This window comes from Rhipicephalus sanguineus, chromosome 1, assembly GCF_013339695.2.
Source record: "Rhipicephalus sanguineus isolate Rsan-2018 chromosome 1, BIME_Rsan_1.4, whole genome shotgun sequence".
In the NCBI taxonomy this organism is placed as follows: Eukaryota; Metazoa; Arthropoda; class Arachnida; order Ixodida; family Ixodidae; genus Rhipicephalus; species Rhipicephalus sanguineus.
In genome coordinates, this window is record NC_051176.1 from 100,817,442 (window position 1) to 100,833,993 (window position 16,552).

The window sequence follows — 16,552 nt, forward strand, 5'->3', positions numbered from 1 at the left end:
GCTTCGCGCCGGGGCCGCCAGGGGCGCTGGCTGTGATGTGTCCACAAAAGCTGTATATGCTGTGGTCGATTGATGCTAAGGACATCTGTTGTGGATGTCGGCCTCATTTGACTAGGAGATTTGTATTTAGTCCTCAACTTTAAATAAAGAAGAATTAAGTCAAATTACAGGAAATATCAGGGTTGCGGTTGTCTTCTTCGTTTTGCTAGGCTCTTGATTGCAGCTGTTTGTGTTGTGCCAACAATTTGACGCACTAGATGAGCGTAATCATATCAGAGACCCTTATTTGCATGCCTACGAGGTCGTGTACGTCATTGGACCAATAAATATAAACTTATCAGGACATATGAGGTTCCTTATAACAAATATTGATAGCAGTTTTCATGGTTGCGCGTGCAGAAGAGGCTTCTGAAAACATCACATCAGCAGTCGACCACCATAGCCACTACACCACCGGGGCTGGTAAACGGTACATTTTCTCCCTGATTATATTCCTGTAGCGGCACACATTTTAAAGGGACACTAAGTGAAACAATAAATTCCTTTAGACTGATAAAGTATACTCTGAAAACTCCAATGTCGTTAATATCTCAACCATCGGTTTAATGATAGATGAGAAAGTGAGTCAAAAGTTGCACTTTTTCATTTCTCGCCAAAATGTCGGATGGTAACGACACGGATTAAAAAGAATTTTTTTTTCTTTTCGAATTTCGCACACATTATTTCAGCGAAGTTTCCAGAAGTTTGGTATGTTAAGTCTCAGTCTCGCTCAGAATGCAGTGTACTTCATTTTGACCAATTAGGAACTACATATTCCCTAGTAGAAGCCGTCAATACACTCTAAGAAAAAAAAGAGTATGCGTGACTCTTTTCGGAGAGTTCTGACTTGCCACGTATAGGACTCTCTTTAAATAGTCACGGTGACTCTCTTGGTGGGTCAGAGTCGGCTCGCTCTAGGAGAGTCCCCTGACCCTCTAGGAAGAGTGGAAAAACTATCATCCGGAGGATCACGTTACCACTTATAGGGAGTCAGACGACTCTTGCCGGTAACGCTCCTACGGGGGTCAAGGGACCCACACCGAAGCATCATGCGACTCCACAAGTATTTTAAGCTACGCTTGCTCTACTTTTGCGCGACTACTGTTGAAAATAGTGGAGTATTCATTTTAAGCAAGTCCAATAATACTTGCCGTTCTGCCCAGCGACTGTAAAAAAAGAATAGTTCAGTTTTAGCATTATTTTAATAAAACTCGTCAAAACAACACATATTTTCCAGCAAAGTTATGAAGAAAGCGCGAAAAGATGGTCTGTGATTTCCAATTGAGAAGTTTCGGTATACCTCATTTACATGCTTCTATGAGTATAGCCAACTAAAATGTGTGACTGTGATGTGCACAGTGTCATATGGTGCTAAATGAACAGCAGAAATCGCCATGATGTTTCCATATTTATTCCTTATGATTAAGAATAAATCAAAAAGTGGTGACGGCTTGAGGCATCAGACTTGTGGCTTGCTAGGTTCTCGCTCCTGTCCAGCGTGAGCACCATGAAAAACGGTATCTGAAAAGCAGAACGTGATATTATGATGAGAAAATGAAATTGCAGTAAAGGTTTGCAAAACCTACACAATAAGTGGTTCACACAGACATAATAACGGCTAACAACAAAACAACAAAGCACATCCTCCGGCAGCCAGGGGCATGCCGTGAGCGGTTATTGACCGCATGTTTTACAAACCGTAACCCATTCTTAAATACTCAGATAAACAGATGCGAGTACTAGGGCCCGAACGACACCCACCGCGTGCGTACGCCGTCTACGTCGAGATCAGTCATGTCATATGCTAGAATTAGCGCACATAACTCCCACAATCACGTACACTAACTCGATTCTGTTATAGCGCCCAACATAATCGCAGTGTATGCAAACCACGAAAACAGCAAACAGAAACGAGGGAAAAGAGTGCACGCCGGCGGCCGCAACAACGCGCGCCGTCGAAAGTGTAGAGCTTTTTCACTTTACCGGTGAGTGTGTCCAACTTGAATGACTACCGCGTACGTTCTGGAATCCACCGTACTATATCTGCACCTGAAACTACCGTCTTTAAGCCAACAAAAACCATTACATATAGTGCGTCTGAGCGTTCTGTACACAGGCTGTTTTTTTTTTTTTTTCACGTTCCCACTCGTGGTAGCACGCTGCACACTCAAAGTCGATGGAAATGTTATTATGAAGTACACTAAAGTGTATCTCAAAACGACATCTTGCACCTTCAGTAGTGCAGATACGACGTGCGATCAGCAAGAAATGACCCTCGATAATTGTTTGCGTCGCTCACATTATGGGAGCTTGTACAGCAACGCGCATAACGGTGGCAACTCGTTAACTGACAGCTTTAGTTGGGCATCCGCAACAGCCCCGCGGACACAGGCTACTGTTGGAAATGGCTGGCAGATAACTTCCGCTGAGCTGCTGCAGACGCCCAGCTAAATCTGTATAATTAGTACCTACGAAAGCAGTACACTCACCGTTAACTGGCGCCCGTTGTCGGTGTCCGCAGCTCCATGAATATTCCGCCCTCCAAGCGTCACTTCGTGCACGGAGCCGCCGTCAACACCACTGAAGACGCGCAACCAACGCAACCACGCAACGCATTCCAATAGACCAGGATACTGAGACGACTGAGAGAGGAGAGCAGCGCGCCACCCCGGCGCCAACCTCGTCTGCGTCGCCGAGCAAGGCGCCACAACGGCGCCAAAGGGCAAGCGCGCTATATGTATGGCGTATACGGCGGCTCTTTCATGACGGAAGCCAATCGAAACGCGCTTCAGGAGGGTCCAGTGACTCCTTCCCAAATGCGAACTCTTTTTCTCTGCCTGTACCTTCCAAAAGGGGTCAGATGGACACCCGCAGAGAGTCACGGTTCCATGACCCTCTTTGGACTCTCTTTTTCCTTAGAGTGTATGTTTTTGTGAATAGAAGCAAGGTTGTTCAATGTCGCTTGTTTTGTATTCCTTGATGAGAATACAATCTTCATAGCTTGCGTATGCTGAGGCGAAGGATGTGGGCGGAGCATACGCGCTGCTGATCGTTCGTCCCATTTGTCTTCAGACGATTCCGCATGCTATAGTGTTCCTGTATATGCGATCTTGTATAGGGACCAGGCCCGTAGCCAGGGGGGAGGGGGGGCTAGGGCTTCCCCCCCTCCTGAAATTTTGGTGAAGTAGATTTTTAAGCCATAGCGAGTGATGCTGGGAACTTGAAGGTGGTGTCGCCGCCCACATTTTCGCACTGCGAATGTTCTCGCTTACCAAGCGTCTTCTCGCAGCAAGTCTGGTCTTTTTGGTACAGCAAAAAAAAGATATTTACTGATACGATAAAAATCATTTTTCTCTTTAGTGCCCCTATGAATACAAACATCAATTACTACCATAATTAAACACGTTAACTTATCGATTTAATCAGTGGAAACGGGTGGTCAGATAAAATGGCAGGATTGAAACCTTTCTTGAAAAGAACCCACACGCGCTTTGAGATTTTGAAAAAAAGCATCCAGTGATAATTATTCCGGGATGAGGGACCTAAATAAAGTTATTCCATTCCAATGAGACTCGACCAATATCACTGGATAAACCGAAACGCGGAACAGCGCCACTGCCATATTCTTCCGACAGGTTCAGAGTGATCCAGCGGCGTTATATCTGGCATCGGTCGACTTCGTTTCGAGGGTGTACAGCCTGCGCTTGCGATTATGGCACGCACGGTGCGCTTACGTTAACGAATGCAAAAGAACGGACATCCCTACAATGGCATTGTCGTGAACAGTGACGTCATTCAGGTCGTCTGCTAGTTACACTTATCAGTGCTTCAGTTTCAAATTCGCTGGCGAAATTGGTCGAATTTTAATTAGTCCGCGATTATTACCAGCGGGCGCTTTTTCGAAATCTCAAAGTGGAAATGGGTTTATCGCTGGAAGTACTTCAATTCTCCCGATCCGCCTGTCTCCCGCAATTAAGGAGCTACTTAATGTAACGTATTTACTTACTCCTGTAACTGATCTCTATATATAGGTGTCTTACGGTGCGTGCCTAAACCTACAAAATGGCGCATACCTACAAAATGGCGGCAATGACTCTCTCTCTAAAGCATTCTCTAAATCCCGTTTTAATATGTCGGGCCGTTTCTATATGTGGCACATAAGCCCAGTAGAAATTACCCGACAGATTTCCACCAATCGTGGAGGGCAAACGGACAACTCCAAACAAAAGAGTTTGGAATACGTTTAAGTTATTCCGACCATTGTCAGCGAAGTATTACCCACATTTTATTTGCCAATAGAATGCTTCAATAATCCGGGAAAAGCCTGACCGCTTTTATGCTTAGAACAGCTAGTTCCTTCGACAAGAAAAACCCACAGGTCCACGTATTATCCTGAATCATATGCTGTGATGCAAATCAATTGTCCTGAACAGAAGAACACGTTTTACATGGGTCATTCCAAACAAAGCACTTTACTGGGAGGATCACCCAACTAGCTTACTAAATAAATCTGCAGGGTACGTTTACTGCCGATTACACTATAGTTGTCGAGACTGGATCACACCACTGAACCACGGTCAAAATTGGGATGGGAGTGGGGTGGCGCATATATTCGGGTGGGAGTGGGGTGGCGCATATCTGAAGCGCAGCATCCTGGCTACGCATATGAAGACCGACGTAGAAAGTGCCCCATGCGTGGGACTTGTAATAGACGAGCACGAAAGTTGAAGTTAGACATGTCTGTAGTACAGCCGGTGGTCTCTAAAAAATTTGTCTTGGAGCGTTTATTTATATTCCGTTTGTCTACGTATAACCTGCAGTCGGCGATGTCAAATTCGTATAATATATATAGCTAGATGTGAGCTTTAAATTGCTCGCTTTATTTCGCCCCAGGACCACTATATTTCGATTAACAAATCAAATGTAACGTTAATGTAACGACACGTTCCAATTTTCGAAACATAACTGTAACGAGTTCCTTTTGCATTAAATGAACTTGTAACGGGAACGCATTCCAAGGTTGGGAAGGAACGAGGAACGAGCGTTCGGTCCTGTTTTAGAGGCACCTGTACAACACTGTGAGGAGGTGAGCCGAAACCTATAGTAACCGATCCATGCTAAAGCTGAACTAAATTGCATCAGCTTACACAGTCGAACAATCGAACGGTACCGCTTCATTTCCATAATATCAACGCATTTGATATTTTCAAAATCGCTTAAGAGTTTTATACGGCTTATGCTGTCGTTAGCGATCTTACCAGTACTATTAAACACAGCAGAATTACATCATATACAACCAGGGCTCATGTCACGTTTTTCCGTTGTGTGTCTCATTAAGATTAAAACCGTCTTGAAATAATTCACTTGGCAGCAAAGTTCAACAGCTAAAATATGTATTTCTGCTGCAGAAATCAAGAATACCTTTAATCTATACATTGCATTACTAACTGAAATAACGAAATAAAAAAGACGGGGTGCCTTGCAAACAGGAGCACCATTCCGCTTCAACACAGACACCAGCCCACAAACACTAGTCTTCGGACTGGATCGCAATGTTTCTAGCAGTCATCAGCCTGTTGTGCTCAGGAGACACACAAGTTAGCGTCTTAGGGGCCTACATACGCCTTCAACGTCTAGTAAACGTAAGGTAGAGCGGTAGAGAACATGACGGGGCAAGGCGGAGGGTCGTGTAAGCAGTGACCGCAGAGGGACCGCCTCAGCCTAGACAGACAGAGCCGAGGAGCACGCACATCCACGCAAGGTCCTGCTACAGCACTGCCACTCCAGCCGAAACAGGTTGACCCCAGGAAAATATTCGGCACAGCTGGAATCCTGCTCGGCCCGGCATCTTTAGGCTGTTGCCTTAGGGTGTGGTTTGACGCCTGCACCACAGGCGGCACTGGTAGGGGCAACCTGGCAAGAGAGGAGGAAAAGTGCGATCACGTGTGACTGAACCACAACAGAAGCAATGTCGCAAATGACAAGATTTATCTCTGGTGCAAACAAGAAATGCAGAATAATTTTTCGCTATAGAGTCAAACCCGACTGTATCGAACTCGGGTAAATTTAATTATCCTTGAACACAACAACGCTTTAACGTCAACGCCAGTGCTGGGCAGTATCGAAGATACATGTATCTTAGATACTATCTTAGATACTCTATGGGTATCTTGTATCTGTATTGCGATACGTCTCGAAAGACGAGTATCAGTATCTGTATTTCCGATACATTCGATGATGTATCGTGTATCTTAAGATACAAGATACTTCCATCGCAACACAACCATGCGAAACAATAATCTCTGGCCCAGCTCCGCTTCTCAAGCTGGTACTCAGTATCACTAAGCCATCTGAATAAGTCTAAGGGCAGTGGCGTTATTTTATTTTTACGCCAGAATCCTCCAGTGCGCGAAGGTTCATCGCAGCGCCCCCCCCCCCCTTACTAATCAATGTACAAGGCAGATTTCGCCCCACCCCCACCCCCGTGCACACGCCTATGGAGGCACACATAAACGACAAGCTTTAATACACGCCTGATCGAACCTTCCAGCGTTATGGCTGGTGATCGTTTTAGATACAGAATAAACTCGGGCTACTCGCGACATGCGCGTAATCTTAACAGAACACTCCGAGACAATCGCGAAGTTTTCCAAACACTGCAGCGCGGCTTTCGCCAAGCTGTGGTTACGTATAGGCTTCCCAAGCAACGCTTAGCGGCGCTGCTGCTCTTGACAGGCAGCGCCATCTCTGGCAGAAAAAGAGAAACTGGGGCGTGATCAGCGAGCGCTTTCCCTTCTCGCCACCGCGTTGCCGCTCGCTTCCGTGCACGTGCAGAGCTCTCGCGGTGCACTTGCGGCGTCTCACAATGTACCGCGTGCAGTGCGGCTTCAAAAGGATCTTCAAGCTTGACTGGCACTTCCGCAAAGCGAACTTGATAAAATGAGGAAAGCCCGTCAATCACGTTAACGGTGAACAGCAGACGATCGACGACAACCACGCCCGACTCAAAGCGAAATGCATTTCCCAAGTCGCGATTACACCGTGTAGGACGTATACCTCGAGGTAAGTCTCATTCTGTCACGTTAAAGATGAATAATGGTCAACATGCACTCCGAAATGAAGCCATACACGCTATCGATGTTCTGCGGCGTGGACTACGAATCATATGATTGTTGTTTTGATATGGCATGCTTACAGTAGCAGCCGTGTACTTTCGTGAACAAACGTTTGCGGCGTGCGAAAAAAAAAAGATTATACGGCCATGGCACTGCATCCTGAGGAGGTTAGAGTCAAGTCCTCCGTGCCGCTGGAGAATCACCCGCCGATTAAGACGCGAGGCAGCTAGCTGAGCTTCAACCACTGTGAAGCAAGATGAACTGCTCGCCTCGTTTTTTCGGCTCTCGCGTCATGCTTGCAGTCTCTTTTTATGATACCGACTTGACAGGCGTATAAAACCTGTTGCGTGAACGCGGCTAGAAAATCGCACAAAGTCAGAATTAAGGTGGTTAATTCAAGGTTGCAATTGCAAAGCATGTATGAAGTGCCAGTTATATTTAGCGGCTTAAATATATATCACCCCAATAAAGTGACAAAAACAAAGCAAACCCGCAGAACGATGTCAAAGCTTGCTGAAAATGCACAGACGTCCGTTCCGGCGTGATAAAGCAGCCTTCCCGACGCGTGAAATGCAGGCGCCGAACTTCTGACAATGTGCGGAGTTCAGTTGAATTCAACCAACCGCGCAACGCTAACGGTATAACGCGAATGTGAACGTTCAACAACGACTGGTAGGTCTCACGAGCACGGGGAATCAAAACACAAAGTTGCTTCACCTACAACCGTAACTGGACTTTAACAATGCGAGAAGACAGCGAGTAATCATTACTGTAGTCGCTGCGTGCATGCGCCCCGTTACTTACCGATTCAGGTAGTCGGAACGAACGAAAGCGATGAACTCAGACAGCCGAAATAGAAGGCGAGACAGCGCTGTCAGCTATCCACGCTTGCCGCCTTTATTTCTCGTGCGACACGCCCGGGAACCGATACAGTTTAACACGTGAATCGTGTGCCTTGTCTGCACTGTTGTGGCTGGCCACTAAACCGCAATACTTCGGACCACGCTTGCGCTTCCGCGGGGTCGCTTCTGCCATCGTGGAAATGCGCAGCTTCGCACAGCAAGCCTCTCGGTTCAACGTGCCGAGCTGACGGCCCCACAGTTACTCGCACCGAGAGAAGAACGCGAGCGCACGTGCGCTACCGCTACCGTGAAATGGGCTGAGTCGGCCGAGCGACGGTTCAGTGTTTTCCGACAGAGCCGCAGCGCGGCTGGCGCGGCGCTGTCGTCGCGCCGCAAACTTGAGCTTGGGTTCCCTATGGTGGAAATAACATAAGTATCGCACGTGGAAATATGCTTAACCGTTAGGCATCTGCACAATCCTATTTCTACATCGCACATACCGGAGCAGTATAGTGTGTGCGTGTGCTTGCGTGTGTCTGTGTGTGTGTGTGTGTGTGCGTGTGTGTGTGCGTGTGTGTGCGTGTGTGCGTGCGTGTGCGTGCGTGTGTAATCATTTTACTGATGTGTTCGACAGTAGTATCCTGCTAATTTACAGTGGCAGGGGCGTAGCCAGAATTAACTTCCTTTCTTTTTCTTTGTTGGAGGGGAGGGGGGGTTCAACCATCATTTATGTATGCTCGTACGTACGTTTATAGTGTGCCGGTACATATACACATGCAAAATTGATAATTTTCCGGGGAGGGTATAACTCACCCCACCTCCTTCCCTGGTGCGAGGTGGAGGAAAGAAGCTTGCGCTTAAGAGCTCGTGTTCCTCTGTTAGACACAATATTAATAAGAACTAACCGACAATAATGCCAAGGAAAGTATAGGAGATCTTACTTGTAATAAGTGGGATATAAATGTGAAGAAAGTAAAGTGGACGAAAAGATTACTTGCCGCCGGCAGGGACCCTTAAAAGCCCTTAAAAGCCATCTTCTTTCCTTCATTCATAGCAAAGGTTTCCTTCTGGCAGACTTGATGCCTTCAGGTAGTATGCGAAGGGTTATTGGTCAGCTGCCAGCTCGTAAAAAGATCACGTGCTACGTGACGCCAAAAGGCAAAAAAAGAGTGTTCCACACTCGCCGCCATGGCTGCGATCGGCGCTGGCTACCACTCCTAGGTTTAAAATGCACATATCGACCCTATAAAGTGGACGGGGGGATGACCACCGCCGTAGCTCAGTGGTAGAACATCGGACGCGTTATTCGAGGGTCGCAGGTTCGGTCCCTGCCGGCGGCAAGTAATCTTTTCGTCCACTTTACTTTCTTCACATTTATATCCCGATTATTACAAGTGTACCATCTGCTATACTTTCCTTGGCATTATTGCCTGTTAGTTCTCATTAATAAAGTGCTAGGTGGGACACTTTAGTAGCCCAAAGAGAAAATAAGCGTGAGTGCATGGTGGCTCCAAAGAAGCTGAACAAAATTAAAGCCCCGCCATGATGGTCTAGTGGTTATGGCGCTCGACCGCTGACCCGAAGGTCGCGGGATCTGCATTTTCGATGAAGGTGAAAATGTTTGAGGCCCGTGTACTTAGATTTAGGTGCACCTCAGGTACCTTAGGCACCAGGTGCCTCTCATAGCAGCGGGAACTGCCTCCCTCACAAAAGTGAATAGCTGTTGCTGCTCCGCGTCAACTTCCTCGAGCTCGTCATGGGGTGTAATACTCGTATAAGATTACGTCTCAACAAGCAACCGCTTCCACTATCATTCACTTATTATTGGAAAAAATAAATTACATGATCCTAATAAAACAAACATCTCATAAGATAATCACAAAGAGCCGTTTTCAAGGTGTTTTGATTTGAGTCGGAGCCCTTTTTTGCGCATGTTCTAGTGGCATACTGCAGGCAACCAACACCTTACAATAACTTTACTTTCATCACAGCTTCAAGTAATGTTCTACAGATAAGCTGATAATGGGACGTATATGAACCGTTGTTGTTTTAAATGCGAAGCATTCCTTAGGGAACCTTTGGTACTTTCAGCGTTTTATCTATCTATCTATCTATCTATCTATCTATCTATCTATCTATCTATCTATCTATCTATCTATCTATCTATCTATCTATCTATCTATCTATCTATCTATCTATCTATCTATCTATCTATCTATCTATCTAGCCGCGTATACGTCTGGGTGCTCTCATGATCGCCTCCTTAACTTGGTGTAGACCAAAATTATCATGGGAGGGTAAGAGGATTTGAGGGATATGACTGTCGGGTCATCACATTATAACGTAAAAATCCTGTTCGGTACGTCGTCAAACCCTTTCCTCCTGACGCGTGTGGCACCCGTTTACCACGGGTCGTGGTGTACGGGTATGCATCACAGGTGATTGATTGTTTATATCTACCCAGGAGCGGCGGGAACAGACATTGGTAATTTAAATGCGAAAGCGTTAAGAAAAACAGACATCCGCAGCGTTTTCCCGACGAATGGAAACAATAAAAATTATATTCTCTGCAAGAATCGAAACCCAAGCATTCTAAGTGACAGTCAGATATTCTACGACAGAGCCACGCCAGGTCTATAAACTTGTTTTGAAAAAAAGCCTATGCAGGCGTAATGGCGGTGCAACGTCTATTGTGGTTGTTGTGCTGGCTGTCAAACTTTACAAGAAAGCAATAAACACTGCATATGTACTCCTACGATACAGGCGTCATATTAGATTAACGTCTGTGGTTCCAGTGTTGGGTTCGCTTTTTTAGCAGTGTAATAAACATAACATTTGTATCCCTATGATTCAGCAAGCTATATTGAAGCATTGCTCGACCCCGGAGGAATACACTAACAAAAGTTACCGTGATGTTCACATGATTGCACCAAAGAGTGCACTTAGTTTCGCTAATACCAATGTATGTACTCTAACATAAGGGCTGACGTTACGTGGCAGCTTAAGTTACCCTTTAAACGCCAGTGTTGTCGACGTGCCTGGTAAGCCCACGATGTGCACACAGCTACTATACTTACAAAAACACGTCGATCCACCTCGTAACGCTCTGCTCAAAGCCATAAAATGCAGCATAGAAGTACTCGCTGACTGCTTCGCATGAAACCGATTCCCGCAACTCGAGGGATTTGCCAAATTTTAAATGCGAAGCATTTCTTAGCGAACCTCTGGCACTTTGAGCGTATCTATCTATCTATCTATCTATCTATCTATCTATCTATCTATCTATCTATCTATCTATCTATCTATCTATCTATCTATCTATCTATCTATCTATCTATCTATCTATCTATCTATCTATCTATCTATCTATCTATCTATCTAGCCGCTAACGTCTGGGTGCTCTCATGATCGCCTCCTTGACTTGGTGTAGACCAAAATTTGCATGGGAGGGTAAGAGGATTTGACGAATATGACTGCCGGGTCATGACATGAATAACGTTAAAATTCTGTCGCGTACGTCGTCAAACCCTTTCCACTAGACACGTGTGGCACATACCCATTTACCACGGGCCACGGTGTACGAGTATGCGCCACAGGTGATTGACAGTTTATATCTACCCAGAAACGGCGAGAACAGACATTGGTAACTTAAATGCTAGAGCATTAAGGAAAACCAACATAGGCAGCGTTGACTCAACGATTGGAAAGAATGAAAATTAGGATCCCAGAAGGAATCGAACCCAAGCATTCAGCCTGGCAATCAGGTATTCTACCACTTAGCCACGCTAGGTCTATAAAGTGGTTTGGAAAAACAGCCTACGCAGGCGTAATATCGGTGCAACGTCAATTGTGGTTGTGGTGCTGGCTATCTAATTTTACAAGAAAGCAATAAACACTACATGATACTCCTACGATGTGTACTCCTACGACACAGGCATCATATCAAATTAACGGCTGTGGTTCCAGTGTTGGCTCCGAATTATAGCAGTCTAATAAACATTACATTTGTATTCCTATGATTCAGTAAGCTATATTGAAGCATTGCACGACCCCGGAGGTATATATTAACGAAAGTTACGTATGATATTCACATCATCGCACCGTAAAGAGCACTTAGTCCGCCAGAACGACACAGTGTCATATTCACCTCTTACGAGGCTGGGCGATGGCCTCATGCTGACCGAGGATGATGCCAGATTGATTGACAGCCGCTTTGTAGACTAGGCTACGTAGGCTACATACGCCCACGTAGTCTACGAATACGACAAACACCATCCACTGATGTTGGTCTACGTAGCACTAACCAGGCCTACCAGCCTCGACGGCCTATACCTCAGCAACGCGAAGGGTGGCTTCAGGTTCCGACAAGTCGCCGGCTCTGTCGACAGACAATTTGTCGACGAAATGACCGAGGCATCCACGAATTCCAACAGCTCTACTATACCACATACTTCACTACACATGGACCCCTCGTCACCGCGATCACGACCGGATCCTATAACAAGTCATGACCAACTGCTGGTGCTCACTGATCACGGTGATGATGCCCTTGTTCAAGAACTGTCAAGAACTACTTGCACACATGCACACAGGTTCGTGAAACGTGCGTGCGTTTTCGGGACACGTATAAGCACTACATATCAGCTTACCGCTTCTGGTGTTGATAATACCCACGTTGCCATTGGCAGCGTTACCCAACCGTAAACAACTGGTTATATAACACATATGCGGCTCTTCAACATATATATGTGTGCGTATAAAATTTATACAAATCTTTAGCGTCATTTTGTAACGTGTCGCTCAGTAAAAAAAGTTACGCCACAGTCACCTACCGCCGCATGCTTCGCATAACATCGACTTACACAGTACGTGGGATCTGCCGAATTTTTTTTTCCATATCTATTTTTAATTGCCAAACACTTTTTTTATTATTTCGATAGTTTGCCCAACGGTATGCGTAGTTAAATATACAGATAGAGGCCGGTCTCCGCTATATACATCAACAGTGCTCTATGGTGCGGCCATAGAGCCACAAATCGTAATCCGGTGGTCTCGTCGGATGAAGGCCCACTGTTCTCAGATAGCGCCGCCGTGTCTGGTTCAAGCCAGGGCATGTCCACAAAATTATCGAATTTGATACTGTTTCTGTTTTCGTCTTAACAGACTTTATTCGCACCGCAATTTTTTTTAGAATGTACGATGAGTCGTACGTAAGAATACGACGTGAACGAATCGGAGATTAAATTTCTACGGCTGGCGACATTGAGGCGACAGGTGCACCCATGGCAGTTTCCGGAGCGACGGCACAGACGCCAAAACCAAGAGCGTTCCGCGGTTGTTCGCTTCCAAAATGCGGTCTCATGTGCGTCCATGCGGGAAAATAGCTTGCAACGGAACTGCGCACAACTGTCTTCTCAAAGCCTTATGAAAGCAAACGTCTCCGCCTGGGTGCAGTGTGCTCGTGGAGCTGATGCCACCACTGCAGATACACGTGCACACAGGCGTCTGTTTACATTACGGCCGACAGCGCCGGCGGCCACACGCCACTGAGGTAGAGTGTGAAAACATGCGACAGCCTTACGCACGCCTGTTATTGTTAAAATGACAGACGCCTTAACAAAGTAACATTAATAGCGTGTTTGTATGAATGCGTGTCAAATTAAGAATGCTGAATGCCACATTTTAGTAGTCTCTGGGGTCGAAAGTATACATTCGGTTCGACAGTGAGTGCGAATGTGTTTTTCGAACTCATTCGATTGCTTAAGTCGTTCGATTCCAATTACATTACATACTGCTGCGTAGCAGTTGCATAATGTCATTAGAATCCGAATGACATTAAAATGCTCTGTGTCACAGGGGTAAAACATTGGAATCGACATGGCATCAGAATTTGCGCGAAAGACGCCGCATGCATTGGAGTACGCAGCACAGCACAGTGGCTACCAACAAATGTCATTGCACCGTCACAACTAAAAAGAAAGGAAAAATCGAGAAGACAAAAGGCAGGCTGCGCTTAGATGTTCGCGTGCTTGCTTTGACGAGATACCTCAAGCGCCACCACGTGACTCTGCTCCACCAATAGGGACGCGTAGACCTCACTCGAGGACTCTGGTGGAAACATGAAAGAATGTCACTGTCGTTAGTTTTATTCAGATGCGGCGACATTGCGGCGACATTGCGGCTGAGCTTAGCCCACGTTTATTGCTTCGCACCGTGGTATCCACGCATTCCGTAACCGAATATTCAAAATCGTGTTGTAGTGTTAAATTGCGCTTGCTATCGCTACTGCTCTTACCCCTAATATTAAACACAGCAGAACGAGGTCACAACAACTAGGGCTCATTTCACACTTTGCTTTGGTGTGTCGCATTAAGATTAAAACCGTCTTAAAATAATCCACTCGGAAACAAAGTCCAATTGCGAAGAAGTATATTTCAACTAAGAAAATAAGAATAAATTCATATCTATACACTGAATGACTAATTGAAATAACGAAATAAAAAAGACGGTGCGCCTTGCAAATAGCAGCGACCTTCAATTTCAACGCAGACACCCGCCCACAGACACCAGGCTTTAGGCGCAGTGTTTCTGGCGGACGTCGGCAGCCAGCCGTGCTCAAGGAGACTGGGCAAGGCAGGGGATGACGTTAGCAGTGAGCGCAGTGCGACCGCCTCAGCCCGAACAGACTGAGCCGAGGAGAACGCCGACCCACGCGAGTTCCTGCTGCAGCACTACCACACCAGCCGAGACAGGTTGATGCCGGGAAAATATTCGGCACAGCTGCAACCCTGCTCGGCCCGGCGTGTTCACGCTGTTCCCATGGGGTGGCGTTTGACGCCTGCACCAATGCACAAGAGGCGGCACTGGTAGGGGACAACTTGGCAGAAGAGGAGGAAAAATGCGATTACGTGTGACTGGGCCACAAGAAAAGTGAGGCTGTAGAAGATAATATTAATCTACGCTGCACACAAGAAATGCAACAAGGGGTTTACAGCAGATCATATGGGCTATCTGGCATTGTTGTCCTTATTCAGCGTATGTGCTTATCTGAAGCCGATACTTACTTAACCTAGAATTATACCTCAGCCCGTAGAATGAGTAAATGAAACATTTATTTCTTATTTATTTATTTATTTATTTACTTAAATAAATAAATAAATAATTATTTATTTATTTATTTTCTTTGTCAATTGGCACTCTTAATTCAAAGACCAATGCAAGCTACAAGAAACATTACAATGAGCCTTAGAAAAGGCGCCATAAATTTGAAATTAAACAAAAATGTGTGCGTATAAGACCTGAAGAAACAAGGCGGTCTCGACACATGGATATCCGAAACAGAAAAATGATCTAAAAATACGAGTAAGCAGTACGACAGCCTCCATCCTGCTCTCTTCGTGGCAACAATATTCTGAAGAGTTACGCATGTGCACATCCCCCTTCTGCATCGCGCATACCAGAGCACTATAGGTGCTCTGGTATGTGCGTGTGTGGTATCTGCGCAAAAAAAAGACCCTATACAAGGGTCATATTAGGACGACGCCAATTTGGATGGCAGTGTCGGCTACCCGCTTGTATACCAACGTAGCAAACATTACATATTTATGACTCGTCAAGCTGTAGTCAAGCGCGAATACACCTACGACCGCTACGTATGATATGCAGATCATCAATGGCGACATTACGTCGGACCGTCAACTACCTTTTACACGCCATACGACATGCGCAAAACAATATGCGCACTACCACTCAATTTAGAGGAAGACTAACCACGTCATAACGCGTTTTTACTTTTTAGTTTCGCAAGTTGCTGCAATCCATTTTCTTGCGATTACGTGTGACTGAGCCACAAGAAAAGTGAGGTAGTAGAAGGTAAGATTTATCTACGGTGCACACAATAAATGGAACTCTGGCGAGTGTTTGTTTATTCGCAAGAAATGTATGCCCCTCGCCAGACGGTGTTCTGTCAAACCTTGGACTATAATAATCCATTTTCTGAAGCTGTGTCACGCACAGGCGACGGTTCCTCATGCGAACACTTCGATAGCACAAACACAAAAGAAAGCCGAGTGCACGGTGCCTTGAAAGAAGTCGGACGAAATTAAATGTTAATGGAACAGCATGCTGATAGACAATGACATTCTTGCTGGACTGGAGATTAGCTTACCTGGCTCGTCGCCTCCAAATGCAGCTCCTTGGAGTTGCCACATCCGTGCTGTGGTTGCTGCAGTCCGTGATGGCGTTGAGCTTCATCAACCGGTAAGGCAGCGTATCTTGCGGGTGGTGGTGCGACACGGATCCCAAGACGCCCAAGGCTGTACGAGGTTGTGCCCGCTGCCCCTTACAGCACGCCCAGGTGAATCCTGCTCACGCCCGCTGTCGCTCCACGAGCAATAGGCTTCCCCGTGCTGCGTTGACAGTTGACACAACAAATAAACGACCTGCATGCAATGAGCTTTTAGAACGCTGCTCTGTCGTGCCCGTTCGGGTGTTTTGCGTTATTTTAACTGAGCGAATGATTGGCACAGGGGCTGATGACAGAGAGCGACTGCAGAG